The sequence below is a fragment of the Carassius carassius genome, chromosome 19 (genome assembly GCF_963082965.1).
Source record: "Carassius carassius chromosome 19, fCarCar2.1, whole genome shotgun sequence".
In the NCBI taxonomy this organism is placed as follows: domain Eukaryota; kingdom Metazoa; phylum Chordata; class Actinopteri; order Cypriniformes; family Cyprinidae; genus Carassius; species Carassius carassius.
In genome coordinates, this window is record NC_081773.1 from 21,464,924 (window position 1) to 21,481,887 (window position 16,964).

Here is a 16,964-nt window from a genome sequence, read left to right on the forward strand (position 1 = left end):
CTCGGCTGTTTTTATGATTTTCTCCCAAACATTTCTCTCTGCCGCACTCCTTTTATGTCGCATTTAGGAAATTAACACTAACCGACAAATTACTTTGTAAATAAAGGAGTATAACTTTAGAATGTTGAAACCAGGACTTGCCCCAGGCGGGTGCTGCTTGAAGAGCAACAAAGGGATCCTTGATAGCTGTTTAGATATGCCAGCCCAGAGCCAGGCTTTATTTTATCAAGTGCACATAATTTTTCAGTTGAATTTAATGCAAGGCATTCATTTCCCCAGTGTGCAGCACTTGTGCAACATGTCCACGCTAACTTGAAAACGGCTGGACTTAAAGAAAAAAAAAAAGACGGGGATCATTTATAAAGTGCTCTGGGTTTCGGCCAAGAACTAACAATTCTCATTCACAAAAAAAGACAAGAATAAAAGAAGAAAAAAACATTGCAGGGGAGACTAAAATCAACCGGAGAGATCTACAGAAACCAGACGCTCAAAACTCAGAGGGACTTTTATCTGGAGCGATGTATGCTAATTACTTAATCACTTACATTTGTAAATTGTATTATTGCTAAAAAATTACTGTACTGATTAAATTACTGATATTTATCTCCTAATAGTGCTGATTAACTGCTGATGATTATCTGTCATCGTGAAGGCTGATATTAGCCGCATCAATCTTTCAGAACAATAAACATCTAACGTGAAAGCAAACTTTTGTCTGTTCAGAGGCCAGATGGTGTGCTTAAACAGAGGAATGTACTATGTTCTTAACAGAGTGGCCACAATTTTGATGATGGGAACTAAAACTGTTGCTTTTTTTAATTGAGTTGTTTTGCCCCATTAACCTTTCATCAGGCACATACATCAAACTATGGATGAGAATAAAGATTGCTGTGTCCTTGGTTATAATCTAGCTTTAGACTTTCATTTGCATTTGTTCATTTGACAAAAATAGCTATGTTTCCATCAAAGTTGAGAATTTAATTTATGCATAAGCAATTTCCAAATAAAAGGGAGTTTAAATTAATTTTGTTCAAGACAGAAAAATTGGCTCAAAGTAGAAATGGAAGTTATTGGCACTCGTGAAGGCCTTTATTATTATTATTATTATTATTGCCTTATTATTTCAGAATGATGACAGTAACATTAGAGTTGTTATGCAATAATAATGTTCTTCTCTGAACAAATTAATCAAATCACATGGCATGTTATGCACATCTTGATATCCCAAAAAATATAAAAAATATGTGGCCATAAAACTCTAGTAGATGTGTTCAATTCAAGATGTGTTCAATTTAATAGATGTGTTCAATTCCCAGGAAATGCATGCATGAATTGATAATACTGTATGTATATCTTCAATACAGTGTAAGCGGTTTGGATAAAAGCATCTGCCAAATGTGTAAATGTAAATGGCTGGAGACCCAACTAATAACTAAAGAACAGAATTTCCCCAAAGAAACAGCAATCGGTCCTCCAAGACTCCAGTGTGGAAAGCTTTACAAAAGCTTAATATATTTTTATGGTTATACATTCATTTTAAGTACTCTAATATGCTATTAAAACAAAACAAAAATTGTTCATAACAGTGCAGTGCAGATTTGACAAAATCTATGAAATAATAAACTTTTGTCTCTAAATATTTGGTATCCTGGTCAAATAAATGTGGAGGAAACTTGGGACATTCACCCAAATCAGTGTTTGCTTAAAGCTCGGCAGAATTCCCTTTAAAGCCTGATGCTCTTTCTAAAACACTTTGAAGGCAATAAAAAAGTCTGAAGTCTGTGAAGCTATTCTCCCATGTTGGCGCTACATGCTGCTGGTATAAATTATGCATCAGACATATGTATATGTATTGACTTTAATAAGAGAAATTTTATACATGCCAGCTATTGTACCTGCGCTATAATCACTTGGGGGTAACGGCACTCAAAATGCACGCTTCCTCATTCACACCGGCACTGACTCAGGGTAAGCCTAGGGAAATTAAACACAAAGAACCTAATTAAAATAATAATAAAGTCTCCTCTTGTTTGGAGCTCAGGTGCAACAGATACCGCCGTACAGCTCCATTTGATTTGCTAGTGGAGATATTTTGCAAGGACTTTAGAGATTTGCTTGCTCGAGCTACTGAACCCACCTCAGCCTCGCACCCCAATCAGGACGGCATTGACAGCTCGCAGCTTGCTTCTTATCATCGTCTTGACATTCCATTGTGCTTTAGTGTGGAATACTTGATGATGGGGGGGGGCATAGGGGTATACAGAACTCCTCGAGCGACAAACTTAAGGGCTAGATATAGAACCGCTGAAAAGAAAAGGCTACAACGCAAAATCTTTCCAGGCTGGCACAATATTGCAGGATTTGGCAGGTTAATGGTTCAAAGCCTGACGTTTACAGCTCGGCTCTCTGTTGTCTACATGTGTTGTCTGAAGAAGCAATAAAAGAAATGTGTTTGAGATATCTTGTTGTAACCCCATTGGCCAAATGGCAGAGGAGGGAACAATTTAAGCCAGAGCCTACAGCGTCGTAGGCTACAGTCTGCAGGCCACCCTCTAGAGAGGGAATGTAAAACACCTGTTGAGGGTAAAGCCTCGATGGCACACACTGTCAAAACCCAATAACTTTGAGTGACTTAAACGAAGCTCTGGCCATGTGGTGTACATCTTTCTTGGGAGGTATTTCCAGAGGGGATCTAAGGAGGAGAGGGAAAATATCTGCTCAATCTTTGTGCTGAGTCTACTAGCCTTTTGGTCAACTTTTGCCATCTGATGATGGTGGTACTGTAATTCAGATGGTAGTTTGCAAATATGATTTACTCTTCCACCTAAAATTACGTAGAATGTTTTTCTATGAAATTAAGCACAGCAGGCTAACATCTAATCTCTGTCATTGATGAAATGGGTTTGGGTAAAATTCATAATGCATGATTTTTGTAAATAAATAAATATATACATAAAAGTATATTTAAAATGCTCTTTTTTGATCAATTAAAAAAAATACAGTCAGTTCATGGTTAAAATTACATTATTAACACTACAACACATGTCAGATTTAGAGTCAATAAATTTGAAGATCATTTTTTCTTTTCTTTTTCTGGACACTCTTACATCTCATTGACCATCATTAGGTATTCAAACTCATTCTCTACAAACATAATTTCCACTTATTCTAGATAAAATGACATATTACAAGTTCTCAGAATTAAGCACAGCAAACTGACAGTGATCAGATGTAACTAACAAGACTGGAATATTATGCAAGTTAAAATCAATGCCAGTAGCTGCAGTTAGGTGAATGCCACAGAATCCATTAATCATCCGAGCGCTTAAGCAAAGTGTGAGGACACACAGGTTGATGGAGTGAAGGCTGCGACCACAAGCTTAGGCACCAAAATGCTTGCTTTTGCTTGATGAAAGATAAATCTCAAACAAGGGGCAGCTCTTAAAATCTCAAAAGACAAAGCATCTAAGCAGCTGCAATAGCTGTCTGTTAATTGAAAAGAAGCCAGATATGGGAACAAAAACCACAGCTAGTCTGAGAAGAACTGATGGACAACTAGCAACAAGGGGAGCAATCCTCCCAACAGCCTAACAATGTGATGAGTGAAGTCAAATCTTTTGAACCAGTGCTCATGAGAGGTCACAAGGCATGAAAAAAGGCCTCGGCATTAACTGTAGAGGAGGTCCCGATGTGTAGAGCAAATGAGTAAAGTGGGGGCCGTGCCATTGCACAGCTTAATTGAGCAAACAGCTGTGAAATGACATCAGCCAAGTGCGCTACGCTTTCACTCGGCAACAATTTCGCCTTTAAAAGGTTCCATCAGTACGTCGACAGTGAACTGTGGTCCGGTACATTTAATCTTTTCTGTTTTGCAGGCCGCCAGCTGCTGGGGTTCAGAGCAAAAGTGTTCTGGTGTGGGTCACTGGTGTGGAGCTGCCATAAGTGAGTCATTGTGCTGCCTCCTGTCAGTCACACTAAAGAGTGTATTACATTCCACTGATGTGAAAGCACCAACAAGCATATCTGCACAGGCGTGGGGGTTTACCAAAGCACCTCCCAAAAAATTTCAAGGCAATTTATGGATCAAATGTGTGGGAAAAACCTCTAATGAGAGGATCATGACTACTTATTCAGCCACGTACAGGTCACACGGGTTTTGTCTGAATTATCCTTCGCATGTCATTAGCTACTCGCCGAGGATAACTTTGGAAATATCACTGTGGAGTTTCAGGTGGATTTTTATGAGCTAAGTTTTAAAAACGACTATTAAACATGCTCTGTGGAACAGCTGTGATTAAGCACTTAAGCTAATAACTACATAAAACACTCTTAACCCCCATTTTCCATCCAAGTATCTGTCCAGTGTGACATTAGGGGCCAATTGAATAAGAACCCACTTTACACAGCTCTGAAGAATGCAGCAATGACCAAAAAAAGAGAGAGAGAGAGAGAGAGAGAGAGAGAGCGAACAAATCGCCAATAGTACAAAGGAATGGACGGGGGAAAACCAAAACAGTGTTACAAAGGAGCTTAGTATGTTCTTATTACATAAAGTGGCAAAGCAGCTGCTAAGAGCTTTAAAATACATTATTTGAACAGATTGGGTGTGGACTTTAGTATGAAACATGGGAAAACACAGGATCTAGAAGGCTGCATTTAAATCATCCAGAAATATATCCTTCAAGAATCCCCTGAATGTCTTTCCTTTATCAATACAATAAATAATTGTATTTCTCAAGCATAAAAGGAAGAACAACATTGAGACAGTTTAGAGGTTTTTAAAATGCTCTGCAGTTTATAGAGGACAACAACAATGCTTTATTTATGAAGCAACTGACTATGCTACGATTGGTCAAGTTCCCAGCTCTTCGGCTGTCCTCGATAATCAAACCACTGCCTGCTACCACCCAAATTTTGCTGCTGTCACCATGTCAAGATGAACATCTCTTCGCCTCTTCCTCCAAGACAATATTTAATTCATTTTTCTCCATGTTATTTCATTTCTAGATGAAAGGCTCTAAGATTGAGGGTAACCTTTTCCTCCCCTCCATCTTAGAAATGCTTGGATGGAAAAAGCAAGGTCGCAGACAGGCTTAATTTCGAGCTGATAATTTAGCAAATGGTCTCCACCGTATCACTTTGATCTTGCCAAAGTTTTGGAAATTTCAATCTCGAGCCAACTACTACTGGCTGACTATAGCCCTGCTTCATTAGCGGCCCTTTAAATGGTTCACAACAATTAAGGTTGTCAAGCGGCTGTTCTCTGCCCAGGAGTAAACCTTGACTAATGATTTGCTAAAAAGTCCTGACAGTCTGTTACAGTCGGCAGTAATTGAATTTAAGTGCTAACAAGCCTTTGAACAAGTGAAAGAAATATTTTATAAGCTTGATGCAATTTGGTGGAGCAGATAATGAATCATAATGAATATTCCCCTCTGATTTTTTCCGCGTAATTGTCGTTTTTCTAAACGTAATAATAACAAGCAGGGAAACAAATCCAGACAAAGACGGAGAGCAATCAGACTTCAATATCTTTCTCTCAGTGCCTCGCTTTCTTGTTCTTTTCTCTTTTTTAGGCTTTTGTCTTGGTTATAGACAGACACCGTTTCCTGCTATTTTGTATTCTTTTGCGTTCACCACCAATAGTTTCCCAGCTATTTTAACGAGCTTGATGTGTCACAAGAAGGCATGCCCAGTTCACTGCGCGTACAAGAAAAGCTATGACAACTATGCTGTTAATGTTGCGCTTTTGAGACATTTTTAACCCATTTTTGAGCCCATAACCTCCAAACGCAACTCTGATAATGATAAGTAGGAAATACGCAAGCAGCCTCACGCTAAAGTTTTGTTTCAGGCCAAACGTGGATTAATTGATCAGCGAGAGCAAACATGCATAGATTAAACTGTTTTTAAAATGGACCAAAATGAATACATTAATAGGCGGCCTCATTAAGAAATAAACACACATATCTATGTGTATAGAAACTAGCCTATATGAACACTTCAGACATGAAAAGAGCGCAAGTGTTGTGCTCGCTGTTGTTTATAAAGTTCTTTGGGTTTGAAACTCTGAGAAATGAGGGAAAGATGTTTTGCACAAACTCTTTTCCCTCAATGTAGTCAATTTGCCAAAAGGAAATTTGATATCAAACGACAAAATCATCTCAGAAGGTCCACTTATGCAGTAACTTAGATCACTAGATCACTAGATGTCACAAGCTCAGTAAATTAGCACACAAAATGATGAATTGGATAAAATTGCGTCAAAAAAACAATCAAATATTAAAAGAGGATTCACTTTTCACTTTGACATCAAAGAGACACTAAGTAATCACCAACAAGAGCCACATCATTTCCTCCATTTAGTGTAAAAGTAATAAAATGCATGTCAGAATCCCTAGTGTGATCCAAGACCAACGGTTCATTAAGCACTGGACTCCATACTTCCTCTTGGACTAATAGGGACAATATTTAGACAGATAAGGTCATTATGATAATAAGAGTGCTGATAATAAGTCGCAGTTTGCTTATTTGTTTTGCTCGTGCTGTAACTGTCGTGATGAACAAAAGGAGGTCAATTAGATTTTAGTCTTTCACCGAATTGGATTTCATAGCAGAAAAACAGGGCCATACATTTTGAATTCATCAGGGATGAATGGAAAATGTGATTAAAATTTCAGAGTAAAGTCCTCGTTGGAGCATATAAGTTTGCGTATAAGGGCACAGCGCTCTGTAGCTGTAATTACCTGAGAGAATTTGATTCCTCTTAAGTGGGTTACCAATGGATTTGGAAGCATAAAGGTTTGGGTGACTTATTATATTTTATTGTACAATGCTGCAATAAGACCTCTAATTGTGTTAAGTGCCAGAGCAGTAACATTTCTCAAAATTGTTTCTAATATGATATTATCAGTTAATTCTGAGCTACTTTCAACATAACTTGTTTACTGGCTTACATGTAACTTAAATGTATGCATAACAGAGAACGCCTAACATTTTAACAAAGCAAAATATTTGTAACTACAAGGCCTTTTATAGTCTGCTTTAGACAATACACAGCATGGAAAGACATCAAACAGTAGGTTTTGTCAGCATCTTTGGGGAAGGAAAAAAAATAAGGTGACAAACTTTCCAGTTTACCTATGACAGTCCAGGGTTCCCAGTAATTCACTAATACATTCTGGTTTAAGCTGTTATAGTTACTCACATGAAAATTAAATAATCTCATTGTCCCTCAAACTACCATCTCTGAATCTCAAGAAATGATGACAACATGCAACAAAATGAAAGTAAACTTTCAATGTATCGGTTACGATCGGAACCCAGGGAAACACAGGAGATGAGAGATCCAAACGCAGTGTGGTTTATTAAGGGTAATCCAAATCAGAATCCAACAAGCCGGGGTCAAAACCAGAAATCAATCCAAAACAAACAACAGGGATAGGAACAGGAACAGGAACAGGGAACTCGGAAGTCGAGGAAACTGGGTGACAGAATGAAAGGACTCCATGAAGACAAACAGAAAAAGACCGGTTAATATAGGCAGGGTAATGACTATCAAGTGAAGACACCTGAGTGCAATTAACAGGAGTGCAATTACTGTGATGAAGGGACAAGGCTTTGTGGGAATTGTAGTACCTATGGTAAGGTGCCTATGGGGAAGTGAGACCACTAGTGGAGACTCGGGGAAACAGAGACCAGACAGCGTGACAGTATCAAAGCGTACAAAATAATACTGTATGATTGCCATTAATGAAAACATCACTGTTATGGCTCAAACATACAAGTGACAATAATAACCATTAAAAAGATATTTAATGTTAAGCATTTATGAGGAGTGTAATTTTAGATCAGTCAGATTACACTGTGAGAGTATTTTGCTTATCTCTTGGTTTACATTCTGTAGCGTTAAGTTAAGAAGCCCTATATAACGTAACACTATACAGAATGAAAGCCAAGTGATAAACATGGAGTGTTCATCCAGGTTTCAGCAGCACCTTTCCCTTAGTGATTTTAAAAAGTCTTTGTTTAAGAGTTACAAGTCAAGAACCTAACCAAACCACAACAAACCAATCAGCCATGAGGTAAATCATAACATTACAAAGTAAACTTCAATTTGAAGCAAACAAGTAATGCCAGGAAGCATTGCAAATGACAATTGTATAAAAAAATTACTAAATTACTAATATACTTAAAATTGCAAAATATAAATATTGTGCATAAAAGTTGATAAGTAGTACGAGAGTATAGTATGGAAACTGACTACATCATTCACAGTGTTTCATGGAAGTATAGGTGGGCGCTTTTTTTTTTCGGAAGCCAACAGGTGCACTCTACTGAACCAAAACAAACAATAACGGACACATTTGGACACATATGGATTCAACTAAAATTTACATGGAACAGACACACGTGTTAATGCATTAATTTTGTATTTATTTTTTTAATGGTACAAAAAAGTACTATTCTGTATCTTTGTGTAATTTAATTTTCAGTGCAAAAATTTTTATTCCTTTAAATAGCCTCCACCGCACCTGCCTGATCTGACCATCTTCTCAATTTTAGCTCAAGCTATCAGCTTGCCACTTTATTGCAAACAAAACCATGTGATGCAACCCTGTAGCCGCAGTATTCAACTTGTCTTTATACATGGGAGGACAAATTGGATTGACATGCGGCATAATGGCATGGCCCTGTCCTATTCACTCTTACCAGTCATGGACAAAACGTCTGGGCTGATGAGTTCTTGATAGCATTTGGTGGTTCCTTTGTATACGACAACTCATCTCCGAAAGTCAATTAAAATCCTGTAATGTTGACACCGCCAGCGCCTGCCCCGCATCAACTTCAAACGCATCTGATTCAAATTCTCTGAGGTCGCGTGACATTGCGCTAGAGGTCAGGTGATTCAATGGCTGTGAGCGCGAGTTGCTAGAATTCCAGCTTTTTCACGCGAATCGGTTCTTTCAGACAGTTCGCTTTAACAATTCTTAACTACAATAAAAGTGTGCACACATTTGATTAATTGTAGCCTACTCATGTTCTTGAATACAAGTTGTTGCAGTAATGGTTTAGCTCATAAAAACTAAGCCATTTAGAATCAAGATATAATTATCGCCCTTCAGATGGTTTGCGAATCGAACATGTTTGAAATAGACGGTTAAACGAGACAAACATTGCCTCGAGGAGCAATCAAACCGATTTACAGCGAACGAATCCGGATTCAGTGCGAAATGATCCGACTGGGGGGAAAAACACGAATCAGACAAAGTCAGTGGCGTCGCGTGTAGGGAGGAAGATGACTCGCTGTTTTGCTTGCTGAGGGCGAGCAAAAACCGAATTAATGTGACAATAAGTGACAGACGTTTCTCTCTCTCTTGCCATCTCACTTCGTCTCTAATTGTGCTATGGACAGCTTTAAGCACATCTGGGAATTGCAGCGACGCGCTGGCAAAGATTAACGGCCCCTCTATGCTTTGTTGCTGCTGTATTTGCATGATAATTAGTTGAAGGCTGTATATATTTTAATTTATTTATCCTCTAGTGCTTGCTAATACACACAGAGAGAGGAATGCAGCTACATACATTAATTACAATGATTAAAGTGTTCACTGTGCAGTCTCTTGATGTGTTTATTAAATTAATAAGTAAATTGACAGATGAGACTTTCAAACTCACTGAATTTTTCCCTTGTTTATAGAGTCCTGGCACATTTAAAACCTGCAGTAGTTCCAAAAGAATCAACCTATTTCATTCCTTGAGGGAGTAAGTATTACTGAGTGAGGAAGAAACATAAAGCCTTTGTGAGGTAATGAAGCTTGAACATACTATTGTAACTTACATTAAAGGATTAAATGAAACATAATTGGTTCAATACGAATTTCATCCCTGGAAATATGTGAGATTGTTATCCCCAGTGTTCCTATGTATGTAAAAAAAAATCAGCTGAGAGATGATTTAATCTGATGAGCAGTTCATGGTTAGCCCACTTACTAAATATTAAATAACTCGTATTGTCTGCAGAGTATTATAAATCCTTTAAGAAAACATCAGTATTAGAAAAAATAGCTTTGACTTTAGGTGATCACTGCTGGCTGTTCCATATCTCTATTATTAATAGAATATACACACTTTCTTGGATTTAAATTTATTTATCACCAAAATAATAATATAAATAATGATAAAAAAGCTGCTACATTGGATGGAACAATTATTTGATTGTACAAATTCATGTGAGGCACAGTGTTGGTTTTTCTTTTCAGCCTAAAACTTTTTTTTTTTTTTTTTGGAAAGTTTGTAATTGACAAATATCACCTTGAGCGAATCATCAGTGCCAAAATGGTATAGTCGAACAATCAGACTCTCAAACAATTCGAAAACCTGGGACGTGGTTTCTGCACTTCACTGTTAAGGTGATATGATACCTGTCAAGTTGATGGAGGTCCCATCCTCCGGCCTCCTCCAGGTCTGCAGGCAGAAGCCTGTACTCCAACCAGGCCCCCCTCTGCCCCAGTGTACACTGCGGCCCATTAAAATTAAAGCAGCTCCTTACTGTTGGAACGTCATGTCCATCCCATTCCCCAACATGCATTGGGAACAAAGGGAACAATCTATTTTCCTGATAGAAGCCAGCAGTTGGTAAGAGGTTTGAGATGAGTGCAAGGATACAATTTGCCTAGAGAGTGCCCGAGGATCAAGCCTGCCCTGACTCACTCTGGAATGAGGCTGTCAGCTGGCAACCAGCAGTAATTGCTTCCCATGGCAGGACCCCACCAGCCAGAGAAGAATGTGTGCGTGGAGCTCGTCAACCCGGGGATCAATTTTCACAACAGCCCAATCATAATTGTTTTCTAAGGATATGGAACTTGTTGCGAATGCGAGTGGAGGGCGAGGCCTGATTGACACTCATTGACCGGCGTGAACAGGTTAGGGCCGATCGAGCTCGCAGCTCGGAGGCACAGCACACTGTTTGTCACTCAGGTTGAGGGGAGAAGAATAAGAAACTCACAACCTGGAGAAGCCTCGGCCCGCACTGGAACTGTCAGTCCACACAAAGCTGTTATCACGCAGTCAAGTGCACGGTTTCTCTAATGAGCAATTACAAAAATTTGCCATTATTTAAAGAGGTGCCTTGATTCTGTGTGATATAGAAGTCCTTGAATGTCCTGCATAGGAAATGTTCAGCCCACTAACGATCTATCATCTGTCTACAGATAATTTTGTACGCTGTCAAGCACCGAATTGAATTGTAGGACATTTGGATGGCTGCTGCCACTCCCAGTGGGTCCCAAGACCATCTCAAATGTCACTTCAGCCGACTGCTAACATGTGGCCCTTTGGCCAGTGACTCTGACATGCTATTATCTGTCTGGAGAAGAGACGACTCGGTGTTGTCAGAAACCCGTGTCTCTACACATGTATCCATCACAGAGTGGCAGATGGCTTGGCTCAAATTATTTTTTGTGTAAAAGGCTGTGTGAAGTTTCAAAACGTGACTGCCGCAGATGCCTCTCACAGGAGGCATAATAGAGCATCTTGTGTGGCGGCTGCAGATGCTTCTTGCAAAAAGCATAATAGAGGAGCACCTTGGGAGAATCCACCAGCCATACGGATGAGGCTGCGTTTTTTTCTGGCTCAACCCAACAAATTTACAAAAGAATGCATTAAGGTACCATGAGGCCCCTAACAGATGTGGGCTTGAACTTCATCAAATCTATTGTATTTGTTCTGAATGTCAACACTAATACACAAGTACAGACTCTAAAACTAATTCAACCTTCACTGGCTCTAAAATATATGACACGATCTAGTGCTTATATATGTATCTATTTCTGACATAAATATGTCAATGAGTATGCATCATTACAGACTAACAAGTAAGTCTCACTGGGATGCTCCTTCCGCTCCTCTGTTGCTGACTTCATTAGCATTATTGCAAGGGGAAAATGACTGGCATAGCATTGTTTAGTAGCATGTGCTTCATACACCTCGTTCACTAAGGCCCTGTTTACAAGCTTCTGGTGTAAGTTTAAGTAGTATTTCAGTGAGTTGACTTTATCAACCTAGCTTAATTAGGAAAACATACAAATAAAAATCTAAATGTGAAGAAATCTGAAATTAAATTAAATTAATTATTTACATGAAAATGAAAAATAAATAAAAATAATAAAATACGTAAATACTGCTTCAATTGGTTTTACTGTGAATGATCCATCAATTACAAATAGTTGAGCAGTCAGTTTATTTTATATGTATATTTGCACATATGGTAATTTCTGATTGTGCAAATAAATTAAAGGTGCAATGTGTAATATTTACAACAATCTATTTACAGAAATGCCATATAATATACATACCTGTTTTCAGATGTGTATAAAGAACTTACTTAATGAACTGTTATGTTTCTATTACTTTAGATTGAGCTATTTCTATCTACATATACTGAGGGTCCCCTTTGAATGGAAGTCACCACCATGTTTCTACAGTAGCTCTAACCGGACAAACTGCTCTGCACAGCGAGTTTCGTCACTTTGTTGTCTTTGTGAATAAAACACTGACACAATGATGGACAAGTACGTTAACATTCGCAATACCATCAATGTATTTAATAATTAGGTAAATATAATTCCTTGATTTACCTTTGTAAAGAAATCTCATTGCTCTCTGCTGTCTTTACCGATGACATCTTTACCTGTGTCGGCCACCGTAGCTTCTCTAAAGGGAGGGGTGAGCGGGAAACTGAGCCGTTGGCTGCAATTTGCAACCTCATCGCTAGATGGCGCTAAAATTTACACACTGCACTTTTAATGAAAATATAAACTTAAATAAAAAGATTTAATTAGAAAATACAATTGAAATTAGAATAATAAAGTGAGATAAAATTAGTAAATGTATTTTTTATATGACAGATTCAGTACTCAATGGTTTTATTGTAAATGATTCATCAATGACATTCAGTACTTTATTATGTGACCGTGTTTATACTTTTTTTTTTTTTTTTTAAATGCAATCGATAATTCTGAATAGGCAAACATACAAATGAAAATCTTAATATAAATAAAAATGTATGATTAAAATGATAAATTAAAGTAGTAAAAGTTGTTTTTATTTGGAAAAAAATCAGTATTGGTTTTATTGTGAATGATATATTAATGACGTAATTTGAGATAAATTATCTTAAATGTAATAACTTTTTCACTGATGTCAAAAATACAACCACCTGAATTTATTCTAGTATGTAACACCCACTTTTCACAATCAATTAAATTCCCCTTTTGATAAAACCAAGACCTGTCCTATATTTTTTTTCTTGTTGAAATATCCTGTGTCATACATCAAATTATGAATTAAAATAGGTTGAGAACACTGTTTCATCTCAATTTTAAAGCATGAATATGCACTCAGCTCCATGCGGTATACTATGGGCTACAGCAGGTGTCCCCAAATCCCACCCAGAGTCATGTACACACACACACACAAACACTCGCACTGACTGTCACTCTGTTGTTGTGTCAGACCCAGAGGTGGACCTGCAAATGACTCCTCAGGCTCATCAGTGTGCTGCTCCAAAATAGTTGTCGCAGCAGGAAACCTCTGGAGCTCCTTGATGTGGTGTACAGCTTACCTACAGGCAGGGCTTTGTCTGTGCCAGCCTCTTCCCTGTGAGCGGATGAGTGCTGAGTGATGACTACCGTAGCACACAGCCAGCCCTTGTACAGCAGCAGGAGACGGAGCTCGCAGCAGGGTTTGCATGCATGTTGTGCATCTGTGCACGTGTGTGTGTATGTGTGCAAGGCATCTGTTGTAATGACTGTGTTGATTGGAGATCGTGTGTGTGTGTGTGTGTGTGTGTGTGTGTGTTGTGTGTGTTTTAACCCATAGGAATTAATTAGCCTGTCTTTTTCAGAACAGAGGTGTCTATTGTATGCTGGGACAGCATGCTGAGAGGAGTGATTTTTGATTTTGTATTATTTATTCATTATGGTTTTTGTTGTTGTTTTTTACATTAGTAGCCATGCTGAGATTTTGCCTTGGAAATATGTGATGTATAATAATGTCATTCTGTCAAATGACTTTATGCATGCTGATGAAGTCAAGTGTCTTATATCAAGAAATTAATGCATAACTTTCTTGAATAAACTCAGGTCAGCTGATGCACATTCTAAACTTGTCTGAATCAGCTTTTAGGCAGCTGACAAAACTGCAGTGTTGGCATTTGCAGTTGTCAACAAAGGTGTCTTTAATTTGCCTAAATGGGACGTTAAAGTTGGCATGAAATGGAAATCCACCCTATCTATTTTTATATATTTTTCCTCAAAGTGTCATAACTGAACTTTCCAGTGAAACAACAGACTTCTCTTTGATGATGTGCAGTATTCTGGACTCCAATAATTTAGTCTGATTAAACTCAGCTTCTTACAAACAACTGCAAGTTCACAATCATGTTTTTTTGTTTGTTTTTTAGATAATTTGCTTCTCTTACAGTAGATGCATGTCTCAATATGGATGGAACAATCTGTGCTACTTCATTTGAACTTTCATATTAACTGTGTAAATCTTGCCAGCATTTTTGTATGACTATCTTTTTTGTATTGCACTTTTGACGATTATCTCATCAATAATTATAATATTATAATAGTTGTAATAATTATTATAATAATTATTACAATAAATCTTCCAAATGTTCTACACTATAAATAAAAATGGTAAACAGTATTACCAAATTAGGGTTCTTTGGCTTGTAATAGCAGAACCATATTTGGTGCTAAATTGAACTATTTTATACTTTCCATAAAGAACCATGCTTTGAAAGTGTTGTATATGACCTTATAAAGAACATTTTTATTAGATTTTATTGATATTTTTAATATTAGTTTATATATTTTTATTAATATTGTTTATTACCCCTTTATCTGCCTGGATTTGTAATATCTTATTTCTATATCTTGTTTAATAAGGGTTTTAAATAAATACAAGTTGTTGTTTTTTAACTGACCTGAATTTTTATCAAAAAGGACAGTTGACACTGAACATGAATAAATGAATGAAGAATTAAAACACAAAATAGTAGCAGAAAATACTTGTAATGTGATTTGTTTTTAATAATTACACACAAATGAACACAGCTAGTCACACTTACATGACTGTTAAACTAAAAAGAGGAAAAGATGTGACTGGTAAGGAAACCAGTTATAATTGGAAAGTTAGCTGAGCTGAACTGAAAATCAATAATGAGGTGCTTTGACAGTTCCAGATTTGAGAAACAAAAAGGCGGGAATAAAGAACATTAAACTCTTAACTCAAAGCACCATTTCAGCATAAAAGGCTTCTTTAGGCTGGTTTGGTTCTAAACAGAGCTGTTGCTACGCTGTTATGTGTCCATTTTTTTTAGAGATAATACAGACCTCTGCACAGATTTCAAGCTTCAAGGCATTTACCCCATTCTGTTGCATTTACCCATAAGTAAGATTTATAAATATATAAATGAAACCACCTAAGCTTGGTCAAAACACCTTATTTTATATTACAGTATATTATACTCCATACTGCCTGCGCAGCCCACTTCATAGCGCCTAACCAGGAGTCAGGGCTCAGCATTGAGAACAGAGTGGCTAAGTAATTGCCTGTAACTCAGGCGTTAGGGGAATGTGCTGGTCAAAGGTCAGATTTTATTTTTTTCATGAGCAGAGAAAATAGCCACCAAACTGCATTCCAATTGACAACTCTCATTATAATCTCTCCAAACGCCTGTCACTCTTCTCTGCCCAGATTTCCCAAATCCCTGGCCTTCTCTGCTTAACCAGAAAGACCCAAGGACGATGCAGTGTCACTGCTCAACACAGGAACCCTTGTAAACACAACACCCGCAACACGTTTATCAAGTCGGCTGATGGTTTCGGTTTCACCGCGATCAAAATTATCATCAGGCTGGGTGCACCTCTCGCCGCTACCTTTGCAGAATCTCAAGTATCTTATGCAAACTGTGTGCGTTTGTCGGAGAGCTCTTGCAGCGACTGATGAGTGTCTCATTATCTCCACACAAGCCCTACACAGTAAGAAAAGCATAATCAAAGCCTGGGGGTACGTATTAATTATCCTTTTGAATAGTGATGAAATTTTAAAAAGATCTCCTTAAGGCTCCCATCATCAGCAGATGAAACAAAGCTCGGCACAGCTTGCGCGTTGAGGCTCACATGTGTTTTTACATCTGTTCAGGATATTTCAATTTGATGCTCAACAAGCTGAGCCTGAGATTAAAGGATCATACGTGTCATCCACACAAACATCACTTCCATAGCAGGCGAGAGTACGTGAGCTCAGCTTTTCCAAGAGAGAGGCGTCACCGCCGCAGACGACGCAGTCGCACTTCTGCCTCCCCGCGTGCGAGGGTGTGTGTGTCCTCTGCGTGCCTGCGAGTGAAGGCTGATGCGATGCCTCTCACATGTTTGAGATGTCGAGGAAGGAGTCTTTTCTTTTTGCTGTGTGTGTGTGACGAAATTTGCTTTTAAGAAATATTTATGAGCCGGTGCCCTTTTTTAAAAAAAGAAAAAAGAAAGCGTTGTCTTTAATGAACATGTTTTAGAGATTGTTTCAGCATCTATAATTTATAAGGTAAGACTTCATCTGTGAACAGGGCTAGTTTGTAAATGTGAATACTTAATAATAATGAAAAAAAAAATACATCTCACACAGCTGCTGTACTGGCATAATATGACACTTCTGGAGCAGACAGATATTCTCGGTAGAAGGCCGGTGTGTGTGTTTGTCTGTGTCCATGTTTGTTTGTGTGTGTGTGTGTTTTATGAAGGGGGGGGGGGGGGGGGTTCTCCCCTATAATGAGCTTAAATGTGTTGGCAACATTTGATTGGCCATTCAGTTTGCACAAATGGCTTTCCCCACTGAAGATAAGAAACGTATTAGTGTACCTACAATTTGTCATGTTGCACCTAATTAGTCAGCTTGTT

General features: G+C 38.1%; 1 long non-coding RNA gene across 1 annotated transcript; it reads left to right on the plus strand.

Annotated features, from left to right (window-relative positions):
• The first annotated feature begins 9,700 nt into the window (after positions 1 to 9,700).
• Positions 9,701 to 16,759, plus strand: LOC132094767 (uncharacterized). The gene is made up of 3 exons (XR_009422393.1): positions 9,701 to 9,765; positions 15,769 to 16,080; positions 16,216 to 16,759. It is a non-coding gene; the product is annotated as an uncharacterized LOC132094767 (long non-coding RNA).
• The last annotated feature ends 205 nt before the right edge of the window (positions 16,760 to 16,964 follow it).